The sequence below is a fragment of the Ursus arctos genome, unplaced genomic scaffold, assembly GCF_023065955.2.
Source record: "Ursus arctos isolate Adak ecotype North America unplaced genomic scaffold, UrsArc2.0 scaffold_18, whole genome shotgun sequence".
Taxonomy (NCBI): domain Eukaryota; kingdom Metazoa; phylum Chordata; class Mammalia; order Carnivora; family Ursidae; genus Ursus; species Ursus arctos.
Window position 1 is genome coordinate 36,493,285 of NW_026622852.1, and position 20,540 is coordinate 36,513,824.

Here is a 20,540-nt window from a genome sequence, read left to right on the forward strand (position 1 = left end):
AAATAACCCCTCTACCCCTTTATTAATAATGAGCAATGCAGGGGTGGTAATTTCAGTGCCCACAACTTGTTCATGACCTTTAACATCATTTGAATCTTGCTACCACAGGTGAGGGTACCGATCAGTGATGAAGGGACTGAGGCTCAGAGAGAGAGGTAGAAGCTGGCGTTGTCCCCTGACCCTTAGGTCACTGCACTTGCTGCCGCTCTGCTCTGAGAGACTTTACCACCTGACTTAGCCTCTGCAATTTCTGAAAGCACAGTGTGGAGCCATTCGCATGTATTTTAGTCATTATTTCCATCCTCCGTTGAACCTTTGAATAGGCTCTAAGTCATCGTTCTCTCTCTCTCCTCACGTTTTGGTTTATTTTTGGAAGTGAGATCAATGGATTGCCCTTTGCTTTCTTTCAGGAACCTCTCTGCTGCTTTTCTGACCACACCCAGGAGTAGAGCACATGGTTGGACCTTCATGGAATATATGACAGCCCCTTTCCGGCTCAGTTTCCTGATCAGCAGAATGACAGCTATGCTCCCACACTCTGCAGGTCTCAGTGTATTATTACTAAGTTTGCTTCGTAGCAGAGATAACTTGCTATCTCAAGCAATAAATAATGTTAAATATGCAACTTCAGCTTCTAGTGAAGTGCCTGGTGCGTAGTAGGTGCTTAGAAAATGTTTGTGGATTGACAAAATGTATAATCACATGGTTACCAAGGAACAGTAACCACCTGGGCAAGTATGGAATCTGCCTGGGTCCTGAGTCTCAGGGGCCCTTGAACTTGGAACGCCCCAACATTTTCCAAGCCCCTCCAGTGATCAGGATTGGCCAGGGCCAGCTGTGCCATCCAAATGGTGCTGTTGAACCCACTTCAGTCCTGGTCCTCGTTTCTTCTCTTTGGCATGCTCCACAATCCTCTAGCTAGTGCATGGTCGACCAGGTAACCCAGAGGAGCTTCTGGATGTGTGCCTATGGGGTTGTCCCAGGGACTCATGACTAGGCCAGGTTCTAGGAGGGCTGCTTAGTTAAAGCATCTTTTTTGCTGGCCAGGGTATATTTCTTTTGCAGAATCACATGAAATTGGGCTGTCAGAATGGTGCTGAAACACTGATTTTTGGTGACTCAAATTGTATGTGTGTGTGTGTGTGTGTGTGTATATATATATATGTACGTCCCACAAAGATATCTGCATGGGCCTCCACATACCCTAGGGGTAACCTTGTCTAGTAGGCCATTGTCATTCATTCATTCATTTGGAAAGTCATTCAGTGGAGTTCAAGCCTTCAAATGACCCCCAATTAAGCAGAGTAGTCTTTTCAAGGGCTATATTATTGTTATTGTTATTATTATCAGTGTGAACACATGCATGGGACCCCAGACAAAGAAGTGGTTAATTCAGCCAGCAGGTAGCATAGAGAGGTTACCTTCATGGAGAGTGCTTAGGTCTTAAAGAATGGCTAGAATTTTTCTATTCTATTTCTGTTCAGGGAACAGAAAATAATTCTATGGAGCTAAAGGACATGGTAGGGCTTGGAGAGAGATGAGAGGTGAGCTAGAAAGGCAGGTGGGGCCATAACATGAAGGATCTTGTCACCAGGCTGAGGTTTCTGAACCTCTTTTATGAAGACAATGCAGAGTAACCAAACACTTTTTAGCCAGGAAAGAGATGGTCATGTGTCTAGCTTAGGAAGTTCATCCTGTACACAGGTAAGCTGGGAGGAAAGCAAAGCGAGAGCCAAGCTGCCTTTTGGCAGCTCCAGGTAAGAGGCAAGCAGCCTCTGACCAAAGGTGGTGACTATGGGGAGGGAGAGGCTATAAGGTCTCAGCTGGTTGGTCCTCAAACCCTGAAAGACTGGGAGAATCGGAGTCATCATTCCCTCTCCATTGGGTTGGCTGTTTTTGTAATGAGCTCATTCTCCTTTCTTCCCTTCCTACACTTCTGACTGGACTCTTCTCCCTTTGTCTGATGAAAGGAAGCAGGGCACTGAAACACGACCGTCTCCTGGATGTGAGGGTAGCTGAGAGCCATGGCCTCCTATGCAGCCCACACTCAGGAAAGCCTTCCAGGAAATCTTGCAAAAGCAGAGAAGGAAGGAGACAGATCGTTTCCACCTGAATAGAAGACCTTCCCAAAGCCTTCTGATTTATCCCGAGGGGCTTCAGGTGGGCTCATCAGACGCCTTCGGAACAGCGCCAGGCAGGGGTCCCAGCTCCTCCAAGAGCACAGGTAAGGGTTCTGCGGCGTCTGCTTCACACCGTGAGTCCCACCTGCCACTCCTAGCTCCCTTGCACAGCCTTCCTGCCCCACTAAGGGTATGGATCCCCATCCAGACCTGTTGCATCTCTGGAAATGACCTCAGTCTTTGGAATATTTGTTCTTTTTGGCTTTTCAAACAATGTCCTCATTTTGCCAGAGGAAAAGGGAAAGAGACTCTCTAAACGAGCAAGCCACCCTTTGTTCTGGGCCCATAAATCTGGCGCGAGCACATGTCCGGCCTTCCCGCCCCTCCTGCATCATTGTCCCCGCTGCTGATTAATAGGTCAGAGCTAACTTTAAACTGGCATTTCCTGACCAGCCCATCTCCCAGCCCCCTCGTCCCCCGCCCTGCCTGGTCGTTCCTTAAAAGCCCGCCATATTTTAGAACATGATTTCACTCCATCTTGCGGCCTCCTCACAGCGCGCTCCCATGCGACAGCTCTAACTTTGGCCAAAGCTGTCTGCATGGCTCAGGAGCTGGCTGGAGGAAGGGCTCTGGCTGAGGGGTGGGTGAGCAGTAGGGTTGGGAGGGGTGTTGTGCCGCACCTGGCCTGTCTAGCCTTGGAAGACTCTGCCTGCGCACCACTACAGCGGCCTCACGCAGAGAGACTGTTGTCGTATTTTGCCTTTGTCTTTCTTTAATGTCCTGTAAGTGACTGAATTATAGCTCATCCATGTAAAATGATGTTGTAGAAGAGAAGCTACCGACCTGGAAAGATGGTTTTGATGCTGACTGAGTAAAGAGGGGCACAAGAGTTGAGTACATCCATCTAATTCTCACAGTAACTATGTTTTATCTGGTTAACAAAGAGGTGGGAGATACGTATACCTCAAAGCCAGCTTCAGTTTTGAGAGCTGTCCCATCAATTTGGAATAAGCCGCAGCATCTTCACCTATGGCTACAACCTCCAACTTCTCAGTAACTCAGTTAATAAAAATCCCAGTGGCATTTCCAACCTTAGCCAGCTCATCTAGCAGCATCTTCTGTGTATTGAAAACCTACAGATACCGGACTACAGCTGGGGAAGGCCATAACATTGCTCAGCTGAGTTAGTGGTCTGAACAACCCAGCATTATCCCCATTTTACAGGGAGGACATGAAAGTCAGCAGAGGGTAAGAGGCTGGTCTGTGGTCACATAGCTAGTAAGTGAGAGCAGACTGTGAATCCAGATGTTTCTGATGCCAGAGGCTATATTTTTCTCAATATTCTACCTCCCTCATAGCCAATTTGGGGCTTGGAAAACATGATTACCATGTAAAAATCTCAGTAAGCTTAGCAAGAGACCTTCTGCAAGTCCACATCTGGGGGTAACAGAGCTTGGTTGAAAGGTCTGGTGGGGAGGTCAACTGTGCAACCTTAGGGGCCTCTCTTTCACTCCAGTGAACAACTCCGTCACTTCAGCCTGGGGTCCAAGACAGCTGTGCACCTCTAGACCCCAGAGCCTTTCATGATAGTGACATCGAGTGTAATAAAAGTTCACAGAGCTGATGGTTGGTTTCTCTGCTTTCCCCTCATTATCAACTGATCAGGAAAACAGATTCATCGTAAACAAACAGGCCCTGGGAGCATCCAACAGAAATAAACAGTGAGTGACATTGAGCAAATTCAGTTTGAATCACTAAAAATTCTGGCTTTGGGAGACCCTACTCCTTCCACATTTCAGTCACTAGACTCTTTTGGAATGAATAGTACTCCAGATTAGTTAGTGTTGATGAAAGACCGAGATACACTTAAGTCACTCCCAGGACGTTAAAAAAAAAAAGGCAAAATTAAACAACCTGTTGTACTTATTATCACACACCCTCTTTCGATATGGTCTCTCCAGTTGTGTTCAGGTATGATCTTTCAAGGCTAGGGAGGCCGTAGTTAGAATGAAAACTTTAGAAAATGTAGAGAGACAAAAATAATAACATAGGCCACTCCCAATCTCATCACAAAGATTTGTCCATTGTTGACATTTGTTGTATTTTTCTTGAAAGGGTGTGTATGTGTGTGTGTGTGTGTGTGTGTGTGTGTGTGTATACCTATCTATATGGCTAGATAATAGGTATATTGAATAGGATTAGGCTGTACTTTCTTTTCTGTAGCCTGCCTTGCTCATTCAACAGGTAGAACATCTTTCCATGCCAGTAGCTATTCTGTAGTATCATTTTGCGTGGTTGAGCCGTATTCCATTATCTGGATCTGCCATCAAAATGTTAACCCATTTCCTATTTTGCCCATTGCTTCTGATTTTGGTTGGTATCAGGGAGTTATTTATTGAGACTTTCCATGTGCTGAATTCTTTGTGAATCTATCGTGATGGGTGGCAGTGCCCTGCAATGGAGGACCTCTGTTCCAGTCCCATCTCTGTTCCTTACTATCTCTTTGACTTTGTGTAAGTTATTTAACTTCTCTGAGCCTCGATTACCTTCTGTGGAGAACAGGGGTAATGAACCTTTCCTCAAAGCTATTGTAAAAATGAAGTGAGATGAGATACATATAGAATCTGGAAATTATATGGGGCAGGTGTACAGCGAATGGTTGCTGTCATTGCTGCAGAGAAGGAGGGTGCCCCATCCAAGCCTGAGGGAAAGAGGTCAGGGTGGTGTCTGTGTGGGGCTGAGGAGCTTGGGTGAGCCCTGAAGGGAGAGTTGGGGTGAGCAGGCAAAGGGGAGACTTGCGAAATACTCCTCTGGGTCTCTCCTTTAGTTATGCACTATGGAGCTGGTGATCTGTGGGAGGACACCTTTCCTAATTTCCCCCTGGGTGTTAGGGCATGGCAGTGAGGAAGTGCTATTGGCATATTTGTTGCCATCTGGCCATGAGAGAGTGAATAGGTACAGTGGGCCTTGCAGGTGTGGCTCGCTCATTAGAGCTTGAGGTTGGCTGTGGTAGTGCCTTGAGAGTGGTTGGTTCCCTTCCGCTAGGCATTGCACTTAAGGGTAGGAGTTAAGGGCTTAGGCGGGCAAATCTCAGGTAGATCTGAGTCCCAGTCCCTCCTCCAACATTTGTCTGATCTTTGAATCTTATCGATAAAATTGGGACAATATTTGCCTCATAGGGTGTTATGAAGATAATGAGAACTAATATATGCAAGGCTGACGCCTGAAAACCTAAATGGGTAGTGACTGTGGATTTTCTTCTCCACCTGTCCTACCTCCCTCACCCGCTCAGTGATGCTCTGTCTCCTGCCTCTGCATGGCCTGAGGAGACCTCACAATGGCCAGGTCTTTACAGAGGAGAGAAGACAATGAGGGGAAAACATCGTGGATGGGGGCGGGGTATGGACACTAGGGAAGAAGGGATGAGGTCTGAATCAGAAGCTTCAGATAAACCTTGGAATCCAATGTTCTGATCCAGACTGGACAGAGGCTACTAGGAGGTGGGATGATTTACGCCCACATTGCTCGGGGTGAGGCTTTCAACAGGTGCTCTCAAGAAGGAAAGAGCCCAGCAGCATTGGGAATTTCCCATGATCCTTGTCTGGAACTAGGTGGCAAACCCAGATGACTTTTTGAGATCTCTCTCCAGGATATGTGGATACCTGGTCCACAAGGCTGGTCCATGACAAGATATAAAACTGAGAGCAAATGCTTGGGAAATTTTGTAAGAATTTGACAGAGTAATGTTATGTGTGTTGAATCTAATGGGAAAAAAGTTGAGTATTTTATATGTCCTTTAAAATTTTACATTTCTAGTAATTTATTTCTATTATGTTTCCCAAATGTCACAGTCTTTGATAGATTAGTAAATTAAAACAAGACAAAACAAAGTGGGTTCTCCCCAAAGATACTTTAAGAAGCACTGCTCTGGGCTACTCTATAAACGTCAGGCATTATTCTCCTCCAGGGAGTTCCTGGCATTTTCACTTTGGAGGCAGATGTAGAATAATGGATCAGAAAGAGGTCTGGAAGGGGTCAGAAAGCCCTTGGTTCCTAGTCTCACCATACCACAGACTAGCTATGTGGTCTTGTAAAGCCTCCCCTATGATCAGTTTCATTATCTGTGAAATGAGGGTAATAAAACCTGCCACATGGGATTTGTGAGATTTAGTGTAGGTAAAGGGCCTAATGAGATCTCTGGCCTATAGTAGGTACTAACAATATTTCTTCCTTTTCTCTCTTCCCTTTGCAGTTAACTTACATGTATAAAAATTTCAGTGTTTAGCTTTCTTGGTCCCTTGAAAAATATTTCTATCCATCCTAGTCTTTGATTGTCCTAGGTTAATGGATGTTCTTTATATCTCCATAGTAACAGTCCCAGCGTTTTATGTCCATTTGCCCTTCCTCACAATAAACCTGCAAGGTAGAGATTCTTCCATTCTGAAAGAGAGGAAACAGAAGTCAGAGAGGTTGAATGCCTTGCTTAAAGTCATACAACAATATTAAGGTCAGCTTAAAATTCAGACTTGTCCAGCTACCCAGCCCTCCTCCTGTACCACCCTGCTTTCAATGGATGACCATTCCTTCTGGAGCCTTCAATCTTAAAGTCATTGGCTCTCCTTTCCTCTTACCATTTTCTCTTTTATAGGTTCAGTGAGCCATGTTCAAATGTTCAGTAAGCCCAGGGGATCCGGGGTCCCTTGATCAGGGCCAATGGTTGTATGGGGAGCTGCAGAGTCGTACTTTTGACAAATTTTCCAGCATAGAACGAACAAGGGCTGCCCGATGCTTTAGCCTATCCACCTCTGAGAAGGTCATGGAGTATGTTTTGGGATAGGTATTTTTCTCTTGACTCTGGAAATGAAACTTCCGTTGTGTTTAGCTGTGGACACATCTGCCAAGGCAGCTGCTCACATTGCACAACTTACACTTCTTACCAGCTAGCTCTGGCCTTACCGTAGGCAGAGAACATGACCATTTTTCTTGCTCAAGGATGAACTGTGGTGATGAAAGTAGACTCCAGGCACTCCCCCCCACCCCCAGTGAAGAGAAAAGTGGTCCTACCATCTGTGCAGGGATACAGTGAGATGAGGGTGACCAAATGGATTCTGGCTTCATGGCGAGAGAGACTTGAGTTTCAATTCCAGCTTTCTCTCTGGAATTGCTGAGCTTCTGTTTTCTCATTGGTAAAGTGGAGACAAGAATACGACTTGTCTCATGGTGAGGATTACATAGGCAGGGTTTATGTAAGGGCCTGGTAATCATAGTGGCAAACCATACTGTGAGAGAGACTTGGTGCGGGCATGGCTGTAAGGACTTTATTTATTAACTCATTTCATCCTCACCACAAACCCCATGAGCAGATATCATTATTCCTGCTTTGCAGAAGAGGAAGCTGAAGCAAGGGAGATTATGTAGCTTGTCCAAGGTCACATAGTAAGTGATGAACTGGGGTTCACTCTGGGAGTCTGAGCTCTCAGCTACCACTTCAGACTGCCTCTCAGTACAATATTCAGTAAGCTTGCGCAGGAGAATTGCCTCTATTCCCCTTATGCAAGTGATGTTTTCTTTACCAGAAAAAGATCTGTCCTGTGAGATTTGAGACATGAAACTCAACTACAATAAATAAGAGTGGAAATTTATAAAGTCACTTCAAAAAGAGTCTTCTAGACTAGCAAGACTTATCAATGACAAGATTGAGGTATTTAAGTATGAGAAGATGGAGCAGAACATTCTGAAAGGGGTTTCACCATCCATGCAAATGAGGATTGAGGGAAGTCACAACAATGTCTGGGCAGAGCCCATCTTGGCATCGGCCAAGCCAAAGTCTTCACTGGTAGTCTTTGAGAATTAAAATTCCATGGACACAACTATTCCATTGAGTCTATCTGCCAAGGGGAGGAGGATGTTTGATGAGGAACATCAAACAGGAGTTTCTGGTCTACCTGATGACTGAATGTAAATGAATGCACTGACATTCTGGTTTGTACATCCATCTTTTTGTGCTTGATTGATATAAATCTTTGTGAGAGACTAACCTATTCTTCATGTTCTAATCAAATAAGGTTTCTGAGTTCAAAAAGCATAGACTGAATCTTGGGGTAGGAGGATTTCACAAAAATAATAAAATACAGACTGTTGTGGCTCCTTGGGGATAGCCAGTGGACTTCTTCAGACAATACTGTTCATGCTTCCATGCATATTGTCCTCTTTCTCTCTTGGCTTCCAAAGATGTCATTGACTCTAGTCCTGGCTGCTGTGAAGGCCTCCCTTAGAAGCTCTGGACAGTTTTAATGGTTAGAAAGTTCTCTCTGGTCTAGCTTGAAAATCAGCCTGCCAGTTGCTCCAAACTTTCACTCCTATCCTACACTTAGTCTGCTCCTCTGTCCTCGAGAGAGCCCTTTGAGATTTTTTATGACAACCCTCATCACTCCCAAGCTGTTTTCTTCTCCAGACCAAGTGGCTTTCATTCCTTTCTCACATGGTGTTCAGAATCTTCATGGGCCTGGCTATTGACTCCACTTTTCTATAAGGTTGGAGAATTTCCATAGGCTTATCTGAGGGCAGAAGAGAGTGGACAGGGATACCACATAGCATAGCTCAAAGCTGCTGAGCGCAAGCAAGACATTTCATGGGTGATTTATGTTTTACCGTAGTGATGATGATGCAGACTCTGTCTTTTCTTTCCAAATTTAATCTGTGGTTGTGTAATATAAATACAACACTCCTTATCATTCTCTCATCTTCTTCTGCCACGTAGCTGCAGGGATGGTCATGCCCTGACGGACAAGCTCTAATGAGGTCCGTGGGTCCCAGGCTGCAGGCCTTGAGTCTCTCGGTATGGTTTATCATGATGTCAAGAAGGTGGCTTACATTGCTATAGTCATCGTCCAAGAGGGGTTTATGGTGAAGAGCTGGCAGGGAGAGGAGGTGTATGGAATTTGGGCAGTGTCTGTCAACATGTTTAATGCCCCAGAAGTCCTACTGAAGGGATCTAATGGGGGAGATATTACAGTGCATGTATAAGGATGGCCACTACAGCTTTGCTTAAAAGAGCAGCCATCTCAAGTTATGGTCAAGCAAACTGTGTATAGGTTGGGGACACACGGAGGTGAACTATTGCAAAGACTAGGAAGAGTATGGTGGGTTTTTATATATTGGCATGAGAAGTGGTCCAAGGTATATTTTAAAGTGAAAAAAAAAAAAAACAGGTGTAAGAACATTCTGTATAGTGTGATTCTATTTTTTAGTTTAAAATTACACATGTTGTAAAGTAAGAAGATACACACTTGACTGTTAAAAGTGGTCACCTGGCAGGGCAGAGTGGGTAGGAAATGGATTTTTAAAAAATTTTATGAGGTATGTATTTTCTACTTTTTTCTTTGTAGATATTTTTTTGTAGATATCTTCTTTTTTTTTCTTTTCATGTTTCTGTATTGTTTGAATGAAGGAATTTTGCTTTTGCAAATAAAAGCAATGCTTTCTAAAAAAGGAACACTGCACTATGCTTGTCTTTATTTTTTCTTTTAATAATAGGTTTTGAGATGATAAAACTAATGTATCATGGTAAAAATTCAAAAATTATAAAAAATATATTCAGTGAATAGTAGGTCTGCTCACCATTTCACTCCCCAGAATTTCTTCTATGCAGATACAACCATGTATGTAACAAAATGTCCCCTTAAAACCACTCACATACAAATGGGATTCTACAGTATTCTGCACTCTGCTTTTTTTTAACTTAATAATATATCATGTAGAGTTTTTCCTATAATGACATATACAGATGATCATATGGTTGTTCCATAATTTGCTTACTAGACATTTAGGTTATTTTTTCCTATTATAAGCAATGCTGTAAGTGATGTATGTGGTAAATGCATATAACAGCATGTTAAAACGGGACTGTTTTAGTCTCAGTTTCTGGCTGAAGCTCCAAATCCCTAGAAACAAGACAGTCAGTACTGAAGATCTGATCTGCAATCCTAAAGGAGGTGCAAGCCCACCTAGACAGGCTCCACTGAGATTGCATAGCCCCTTTTACCAGCATAGACCATCACCTGACTCCAGAGTTCAGGAGGTGACAGAGATAGGAGAGGCTGGGAAGAGTGTGTTTCTTTGGGGACTGTTGTCAGTGTGTCTCCTGTCCCTCCCTACCCCCATTTCGCCTGAGAGGAGAGGCTGAATTAAAACAATTGAGAAAGGCTTAGACAGAACCTTCGAAGAGCATGGCATCAGTCCCTAGGACCTGAGTTTGGGAAGGAGAGGTTGGGCTGGCCTGAGGTGGGAGAGAAGGAGAGAAAGAGCACCCTGCTGGGATCCTGGGACCCTCCACCCCCAGAGCAGGCAAAAGAACCAGTGTTCCATTGTTCTAGAAATGGGCCAGCAGGAGAGAGACAGATGAGAGCCACGTTGAGAGAAACTCTTCCCAGCAGGGCTTTCTGAAAGAACAGAAAAGGGGAGTGTTGAAAGCCCACGGCCTAAGGCAGAATTTGAAAGTAGTGGGTTGGAGGAGCCTCCCTGGCATCTAGGGAATGCTAGTGGAAGTTTCCAAGGTGGGATATGTGGGAAACCCACACGAGCCACCCAGTCCAGAGAGCAGCAGTGCCCCCCGTGGGAAGCCCCTCCCCTTTTCCTAGGTCCTTTTTACCTGGGTCCTGTCCTATGGAAGCAGTGAGGTGAGGGAGAAGAAGACAGTTTTGCCTCCCTTTCCCACACTGGCATCCAGCCTTGACGCAGACTGGAGCTGAGGAAGGGAGAAACTTTCAAATGCAATTTGTTCGGGGACAGCTGGGTGGCTCAGTTGGTTAAGCGTCCAGCTCTTGATTTCTGCCCAGGTCATGATCTCAGGGTCATGAGATTGAGCCTGAGTAGAGCCTACTTAAGATCCACCCCTCCCAACCTATGCATGCTCTCTCTCTCTTTTTAAATTTTTTTTTAATTAAAATATATATTTTTAAAGGTTTTATTTATTTATTTGACAGAGAGAGAGAGAGAGAGCACAAGCAGGGAGGAGAGGCAGGCAGAGGGAGAAGCAGGCTTCCCACTGAGCAGGGAGCCTGATACGGGGCTCCGTCCCAGGACCTCGGGATCATGACCTGAGCCGCTTAAAGGAAGATGCTTAACTGACTGAGCCACTCAGGTGACCCCCCTCCATTCTCTTAAAAAAAAAAAAATGCAATTTGTCAATTTGTTCAGAGTTTGGTTAAATATACTGGAGTGTGCTTTGAAATCACAGAGAGGTTTTTGTGAATTAAAGGAGCAGGTGAATTAGTTCATAGGGTGAAAAAATAAAATAAAATTGTATTATATTGCCCCTGATTGAGTCCAGTTCATTTGACATTCTTGGTGAACATGTGTGATTTTACACATAGCATAAAATTTCTAGAAGTAGAATTTCTGTGCAAATAAGAATGAATTTAAAATTTTAATAAATGTGAAAAAGAAAAAAATCGTAAATAGATGTAGTCAAATTGCTCTGTAAATAATTTAATCCCATTTACATTTTACCAGTGATGTGTGAAAGTGGTGTTTTCCCCACACCTCCTTTCTATTCCATGAGTATCAAATATTTTCATCTTTGTTACTCTACCAGATTAAGAAAATGGTATTCCATATATAGAAATATTTTCATTATGAGAGAAATTAATTTTTTTTTTTCTGTGAACACCATTGCAAATGCCCCTTGGTCTTTTTCTTATTAATTTGTAAGAACTCTTTATATATTAAGGTATTCACCCTTGGCCTATCACATACGTTACAGATATTTGTCCATGCATGTTATTTGTTTTTTGATGTAGGTTGTTGTATACTAATGAATTTTTAAGTGTTCGGATACCATTGTATAGAGTGAATATGAATTTACTCTAGAGTGCTCCTAAATTAATAGCAGATTTCTTTTTCTTTTTATATTTTCTCTGTCCGTAGATGTTACAAACCTAAATAAAACCATGACAGGTAAGGGTTAGCCCTTGAGGTCAAATGGTTGGGAACCGCAACCCTAGGCTGTTCTTGTTCACCTCCGAGCGGAGCCCAGCCCTCTTGGATAGAAGTGCAGCACTTAAGTCCCTGTGAAGCCAGAAATCATTAAATTGTTAATTTCTTATAAAACATAAGCAGCAGCATTTCTAGGTGGGGCCAAAAAAAAAAAAAAAGGGGAACTGGAATGTCTCTCTTCCTCTCCTCCTTTCTCCCTTCTCCCTTCGAACACCCTCCCTTCCTCCTTGCTTTTCTCTCTTCTCTAGGCTCCTGGTTGGAAGACAAGAGAAGCAGAGGGAATAAGAGGGAGGGGGAAAGCAACAGAAAAGGAAGGCTCTCAATTGTTAAACATTAAGCCTGAACTTTTGTGTGGCATTCAAGGCCCTTTACATCCAGCCCTGCCTCCCTCCTCTGTGACCTGCACACCCTGAGTCTTAGCCGCATTAGTCTATTAGCTAAGTTCTGCCCAGGGCAGTCCTCTGGCCTTGCCACCAGCTGGTTTCTCTATCAAGAACTTGCTTCCCCTTCCCCGCCTGGTATGCTTGTACTTTTCAAACGTTACTTCCTCCAGGAAGCTTTCCTTGGCCCAGTCTGGGTTAGTCTTCCCTCCCCTAGCTCATGTCTTTCTTATAGCATTTACAACATTACTCCATAGGTCTCTGGTTTCTCCCACCAGCTGGGGAGGCCCTTGAAGGTAGGAAGTTGCCCGATTCACCTTTGGAAGTGACCCAGTTCTTGGTAGTGGCTTAGTCAATGTTCGTTGAAAAAACATGGATTAAAGAACAAAAGTGCGTGTTGGGGAAGGTGTCACGAGAACGTAACTGGAACAATATCTTTCCCAGTGGTGATGGAGCAGCCCAGAGAGCTTCTCCCATGCCAGCTTCCCCCTAAGTCCTAAGTTAGAGACTAACAACCTTGACTGAGTCCTGTGGATTCATGTACAGGCAATGCCCCTGATGGGTGCAGGTCAACCACTGACCTCCACTGGAAGCCTCATTACCTTTATCATGCCAGGGAACAAGAAGGGAAAATTCAGATCCACTGACTATTGAGTTTTCTTCCTAAGAAAAGTCTTAGAATAGCATTCTTCAAACTTTGGCCAATGTCACCTGGGGAACTCTGATAAAATACCAAGGCCCAGGCCATATCCTACTTCAAAGAGCCTGGGCCTCTGCATTCTTCAGTCACTCTCCGGGTGATTCTGCCACCCACCGAAGCCTGAGAACCACTGGCATACAGCAAGTGGGCTAATGTCCTCTCTCTTATCCCAACAGCATTCTTCCACCACTGGCAACGGCGACTAGTCCCATCTCTTTCAACGCTGTTTTATGCTTATGTTTCTTCCTATATGTTCAACCTGAAATAATTGTGGACTCTTGCTCTTTCTTCTCCCCACACCACCTGCTACCAGGTTTCAAGCAGAATTTAGTTTGCATATAAATTCTTCATTATCCTCTTGGGCATTTATTGGGTGCCCACTACGTATGTGTGGAATGAATACAAACAAGGTAGTTTAATTAGAATGCACTCCCAAGTCCCCACTTGGAGCAGGAGGTTAGGCGGTAAGAAATGGAAGACTCGGTCCTGCCCCGGGGGGCTTGCCGTCTTGCTGAGGACATGAAGAGTGGCGAGCTGGGAGTCAGGCATCACGGTCCTGCTACCAACCGCATGCCACCCTGGGCTGCAGTTTCTCCAGCTCTTAGATGCGAGCAATAGCCATTGCAGTAATGTTCATCTTCATGACTTCACTGAGCACTAATAATGACAGTTGTGTTTTCTAAACAAACCCATGGACAGAAGATACCGTCACAAAGAAGAAACAATCTGGTAACTAATTATGAATAATACAAAAAGCTTCTCCAGTTCTCTCTAGTCTACATTCTTCCCCCATAGATACCAATTTTTTTTTAGATTTTATTTATTTATTTGACACAGAGACAGCCAGTGAGAGAGAGACAAGCAGGGGGAGTGGGAGAGGAAGAAGCAGGCTCCCAGCAGAGGAGCCTGATGTGGGGCTCGATCCCAGAACGCCAGGATCACGCCCTGAGCTGAAGGCAGACGCTTAACAACTGAGCCAGCCAGGTGCCCCCATAGATACCAATTTTTAATCAGAGGTACACATTTTAAGATATTGAACTGTTCTTTCTGCTCTTAGTTTCCAAGCTCTGGTGGAGATGTGGCAAGCCACATCTAGGGCTTCTTTTGGAACCTTCTGAGAAATGGGCCACGGAAGTCTTCTCTCCTTGCCTCATGGTCAGCTCCATCTGCTGTCTGCCCCTTCAGAGCATTGCAGATGCTGCTGGGCTGTCCTCTGTCGCTGAGTGGCATTGGGAAGACCACACTCAAACTTTCCAGTGTGTTTGCCATTAGCAAAGCATCACTTCCCTTTTAAGAGAAGAAATTACTTTCTATCAGGAAAAAAAAATTGCTAACACTTTGGATGGTTTGGACAGAAGTAAACCACATTTTTCTCAGAAATATGGAGAAATAAATGTCAGGTACAGTTCATGGCTTGTAAAATAATAATACTAACCCCCAGCATTTATTAGTGCTTCTTAGTTTCCTGAGAAGCTGGTTTCACATCCCTTTTCTCATCGGTTGCTCACAATCACCTTTCAGGGTAGCTCGGACCGTAATCTCTGTTTTACAGATAAGGACAGTGAGCCCAGTAGGGCGGGCAAGCTCTCACAGTGTCACAGCTAAGAAGATACAGGGATCACCCCCTTCCTAAGGGGCAAAAGAAGCTTTCAGGATGCTTGGGGAACCCAGCACGCTCGCACAGCAACAGCTAGGACGTTTCAAGAATGAGTCTCACCTGTTTTCGTAAGTGAGCCTTACAGTCGTCCCTCCCTGAGGATTGCAGGGAACACCCGACCCATCTGTCAGCGTGGCTCCCATTACAGCTCGTGAGGAAGGGCCTGTTACGGGGCTGTTAGTCATGCACGTGCTGCTGGGGATCATCAGTGCGGTATGAACCTCCGCCAGGCATCAGGCTCTCCTCGCCCGTCTTGTAGCTCCTGTAAAATGTGGAGGGAATGGCTCTGCGGTCAAGTTTCCCATTCACCATAACCCCTCCTTGACTCCAGAGTTTGCACCATTTCCTTCTAGAGGGCTGATCCCTTGGCAATTCAGATCACCTGATCTAATTCCACTTCTTTTAGTTCATGTTCTCATTGGTTCCTCTCTCTCTGCGTCTGAGCTTCTTTTTCTGCAAAATAGCGCTCCTGTTGAGTCCGTTCTCAAAGATCTATGGAGCTGTCCCTCCTCCCCACCTCTGCATTCACTGTCTTAGGCCACATCCTCTCCATCAGTGTCTCAGGCAAAGGTAAGGTCAGCCGCGTCCTGGCGCCTGATCTCTTGCCCATCATGAGCTCACACTTATCTTTCTGGGATGTGCGTTTGACCACGTCAGCCCCCTGCAGTGGCTCTCCACTGGCCTCATGATAAAATCTATTCTTCTGAGAGGCACCACTCCCACATTGTTCCATGCCATATGGGGCCACTCCTCCTTAGCTCTAGCCATGTCTATGTAGCCATCATTCCCAAATCTGCCATGTTCTTTCATTCCTCCTTGCTTTTGCTCACACTGTTGCCTCTCTCGGGGTGCCTTCCCCTCTCCTGTGTAGTAGGCACACTTCTGATAAGTTCTCAAGGCTCAGTTTTCATGCCATCTTCTCTGGGTAGCTTTTTCTGATATCCTTAATAAGGATGACTCCTCTCTTCTTTGTATCTGCATCATATGGATTATTTGTATCCATGACTATATTTTATAGCCATTATTCATTCATTCCTTTTTTAATAGTGATTGCTTTATCAATCAGCAACGAGCAGAAAATATGTATCAGGTAGTGATAATTCCAGGGAAGAGGGTATACCCATTCGGAAAGTGAGAGACGTGCACCGACATATCTAAGATACTCTCTTTACTCCTAAGGAACTGATAGTTGGGCATGAGACATGTAAATCAATAATTTTAGTACAGTGTACTACATGCTTTGATGAAGATGTGAACAAAGGGATATGGAGAAGGCAACAGACTAATTCTGCTCAAGAAAATCAGGGAGGGCTTCACAGAAAAGGTAGACAATTGAGTTGGGCCTTTAATTTATTCACTCAGATTTTTAAAAAGTTTTTATTTAAGGAAGACCATGGAGGGCATTAGGAGAAGGAAGGGAAAAGTGGAGGGGTCAGAATTAGAGGGGGAGATGAACCATGAGAGACTATGGACCCCGGGAAACAAACTGAGGGTTTCAGACGGGAGGGGATAGGGGGATGGGTTAGCCTGGTGATGGGTATTAAGGAGGGCACGTGTTGTGATGAGCACTGGGTGTTACACACAAACAATGAATCATGGAACACTACATCAAAAACTAATGAAGTACTGTATGGTGACTAACGTAACATAATAAAAAAATAAATGAGAAAAAAATTTTTATTTTAATTCCAGTTAGTTAACATACAGTGTTCTATTAGTTTCAGTATTCATTCCAATTTGTTAAGGACTTGCTAGCTGTCAGGGACACTCACCTGTGAGCTGGATGAGAGTGATACATGATGATAAAGAGAGAACTTGCGATTCCAGCAGAGGAAGGAGCACGAACAAACACACAGACTTGTGAAAGGCCCTGGAAAGGGAGGGATTCCGTGCAGCTGGAGCTCAGGAAGTGCTGGGGAAGGGAGGAGAAATGAGGCTAGAAGAGTAGTCACCAGTCTGTGAATGTTGGTGTACGATTATGGCAAACAGCTTGGAGCACATACCTGAAAGACTTATTTTGTCACATGTCTGTGGGTCTCACTGGTAGGCGCGCCCTATTCTGTCTCTTCCATTGCATGGTGAGGCCGTAAATGCAAGATCCTCAGGACCCAGCGTGTGTGGCATGTAATAGGTGCACCGTTAATCTTTGTGGAATTAGTAATTATAACTCCTTAACTCTGTTTAGTAGGAGTTTGGTGTCATGTGTTTTGAGATTTATTTATATTTTGGCTGCTATTCTTTTTTTTTTTAACTTTTTTTTTTTTAAGATTTTATTTATTTATTTGATAGAGACAGCCAGCGAGAGAGGGAACACAAGCAGGGGGAGTGGGAGAGGAAGAAGCAGGCTTCCCAGCTGAGGAGCCTGATGTGGGGCTCGATCCCAGAATGCTGGGATCACACCCTGAGCTGAAAGCAGATGCTTAACGACTGCGCCACCCAGGCGCCCCTGGCTGCTATTCTTGATGGGCTGCTATGCTGAATGTGGCCTGCCTGGTCCTAATTTGTAGGGCAGAGTTTTAGGGGTCAGGTGGACCCAGAATACATGTTACTTAAGGCACTTCATTTTATTTGACAAGCTTGGCAACCACCTAGAAAAAGGGTTAACACACTATGGCTCGTGAGCCAAATCTATCCAGCTCCTGTTTTTTCTAAGTAAATTTTGCTGGAACATAGTCATACCCATTTATGCATTGTCACTGCTTTTGTACTATAATGGGAGAGTTGCCTAGTTGTTACAGAGATTCTATGGCTGTAAAACTTAAAATATTTACTATCTGGTCCTTTATGGGAAGTATTTGTCTGTGATGTAGATGATGGATTCAAGGTGGGCAAAGGCTGGTGAGAAGGATCTTTGTTGGGAAGCCATACCCAAACTGAAAGAACCATGGCAGGACCCTGATCTAGGCAGGGGCAGTGGAGCTGGAGAGAAGGGGACAATGTCAAAAGAGGTGAAATCAACAAGACTTGATGACTAATTAGATGTGGAGGTGGAATGGCAAGAAGATTCTAGAACAACTCCCAGTTTCTAGCATGGGCAACTGGGCAGGTAGTGGTGCTGCTTACTGAGATTGGGATGCCAGGAGGAGGAACAGGTTTGGGTATGAAAAGGATAGCTCCAATGTAGACACGTGGCATTGCGACAACCAAGTGGAGGTATAGATGGGGATTTGGGCCACAAGTTCTAAAGGGTGGTCTGCTCTGGGCACATCAAGGTGGGTATTGTCAATGTGTGGCCACAATATCCTATCCCAGCTCCCCATGCACCTGGAAGCCCCAGAAACACCAGTGTTTAAGAATGGACAGAGGAAGAGGCACCAGGGGAGGAAGTGGGGAAAGGGGGGGAGGGGTAGAGGGGAAGAGGAATACTGAGAGAGTATTTTCTGGACAAATGAAGCCAGATGAAGTGAAACTGACGACCAATGTTCCATCAAAAGAATGGGCGGGTGGTAGTTAGGGACAGGTGGGAGAAACAGTCAAAGAAGGATGCGAGGAAGTGAGTGAAGCTGGGAGAGAACAGCCTCTGTTTATCGCACACGTGTTCTGTGCCAGGTAGGGTCCGATGTGCTTCACATTCATGAGTTCATTCCTTCCACACAGCAGCCTTTCAAGGTAGGACTATCAATCCCCATTTTACACATGAGGAATCGGAGATGCTCGGCAACTCTGGAGATTGCACTGTGGGCAAATGGTGTGGTGGGGATTCTTACTCCCAAACTAAGGTCCTTGAACTAATGCCCTGACCCATCACTACGCCACCCCCCAACTCCTTACAAATAACAATTGTCATCAAAGACCAGCTCCAAGGTTATGTCTTCCTGAATGGCTTCCCACTCGCCTGTGCTCATTCCGTGCTGGGTCAGGGTGCAGATGGTCAGCACTGTATTAGGTCACGAACACAGACTTGGGAACATGACTGCCTGCGTTCAAATCTCACCCCTAGCACCAACACGCCATACAACTTCATCACCCAACCTCCTTGTGCCTCCTTGTGTACCTATAAAGTAGGGTCAACAAGAGTCTCTACCATGTAGGTTGTTGATTCATAGAAAAACTTAGAACAGGACCTAGTGCATAGTGAACATTTAATAGTGACAACTCATAAATGATCCTCAGGATGTGCCAGGTGCTGCTTTAGAAACTTTATGTGTGTTAACACTGAATCCTCACAACACATTTCCAAGGAGAGACCTGGTTTATTTCCATTTAACAGACAAGGAACTGAGGCATGAGGAAGTTAAGTTGCTGAAGGGCTCACGCTCAAACAAGTGTTTGCTAGTGTTGATAATCTTACCAACCCATTCTTGGTCCCATGAGAATTAGTGCTTCTTTCTCCTGACCATCCCTCAGTCCCAGCCCTCCTCACATCACACTGGTACACTGTGTACTCGTTTCTCTGTCCCACAGAACAAGCAGGGATATGCCTTATTGCCTTAGTCCCTTGCTTGACACTCTGTACTCTAGAAATATGTCCTGAATAAATCAGTGATTGTGCAAACCCACATTGAGATCCTAAGCTGATTCTCTTTTGTCTTTACAACCTATCTGCACAGTGAGTACCATTGAATCTCACAGTGGGACACCACACTCAACTCTTGATGTCTGGCATTAATAAGTTTGTTTTTGCACCACAGGCACTACCACTGTCTAAGCCAGGACAGTAAAACCCCAGGGAAGGGCTTGTATTGGGAGACAATTCTCAGGACCACCTCTTCCCCCCCCCCAATGGAAGCTGACCTCGGTGATTCTGAGAGCCTCACAGAATCTTCCCGAATGCATTTACAAGTAGCACGAGAAGCCAGACCTGCTGCTTTTCAGGCTCACTTCCGTTGGGGGCACAGTATCCTATCCCTGCTCCCCATGCACCTTGTCTTCACTGCCAAGTTGCTTTCAGCTCTCTCAAAGCCATCCTCCTTCCTCTCTGTGGGAGATGGCTTGCTCCCACTGCATCTCTCAGACAGTCAGAGTCCCCCGTGGCCTTTCAGGGCAGAGGCAAACATGCTGCACTGGTGGCTTAGTGAGCCTCCCATGGGAGCACGTGGCTGCCCCACTGGGTTGATTTGGGTGCAGAAGTTCTGCCCTGACGGTTAAAGCAAAGCTGTAGGACTCTGAAGCCAGGCGGCTGGTTCCCAGCCTCTTCAGCTCCTGGTGGTGGTGGTGGTGGTGGTGGTTTCTAGGTTTACCTTGCACTGGTTGAGTGACAATTTCTGTCGGGCACGGTGGGAAGACTAATGAGGGGGCATGTGGCAGGGTGGGAGAACAAGGCACTTGGGAATTAGCCCTCAGGTTCTAAATCAGAGAAGTGCCTCTGGCATCTCTTCAGCCCGTCTGTCCATGAAACAGCATTGCAACGTTGTGACACACCCAGCTGTGTGATCTACAGCCCCTTAAACCTCCCAGGACTTCACCATCCATGAAATGGCCTTCTTAGCAGGGTGGTGCAGTGAGCAGAAATGTGTGTAATTGTGTATGGTTAAGGATTTTTTTTTTTTAAACTCTGGGGCTCCAACTGTATACATTTCAGCTTTTGTGAACATTAGCATGGTATTATGTACATGTGCCTGTGAGCCTATGTGCATGTGTAATGTGTTTGCTGAGTGAATGAACATTCCCGTGCCTCAGTTTTTCCTTTTGTGAAATGAGACAATGCTAGTACCTACCGCATAGTGTTGTTGTGAGTTTTAAATATG

The 20,540-nt window shown here is 45.1% G+C and overlaps 1 long non-coding RNA gene across 1 annotated transcript in view; it reads left to right on the top strand.

The window, feature by feature from the left end:
* The first annotated feature begins 351 nt into the window (after positions 1-351).
* Positions 352-20,540, top strand: part of LOC113260341 (uncharacterized) — a 203,298-nt gene continuing 183,109 nt past the window's right edge. Inside the window, exons 1-2 of the long non-coding RNA XR_008959946.1 lie at positions 352-544; positions 1,971-2,224. This is a non-coding gene — a long non-coding RNA (uncharacterized LOC113260341). The remainder of the gene's footprint in view (positions 545-1,970; positions 2,225-20,540) is intronic.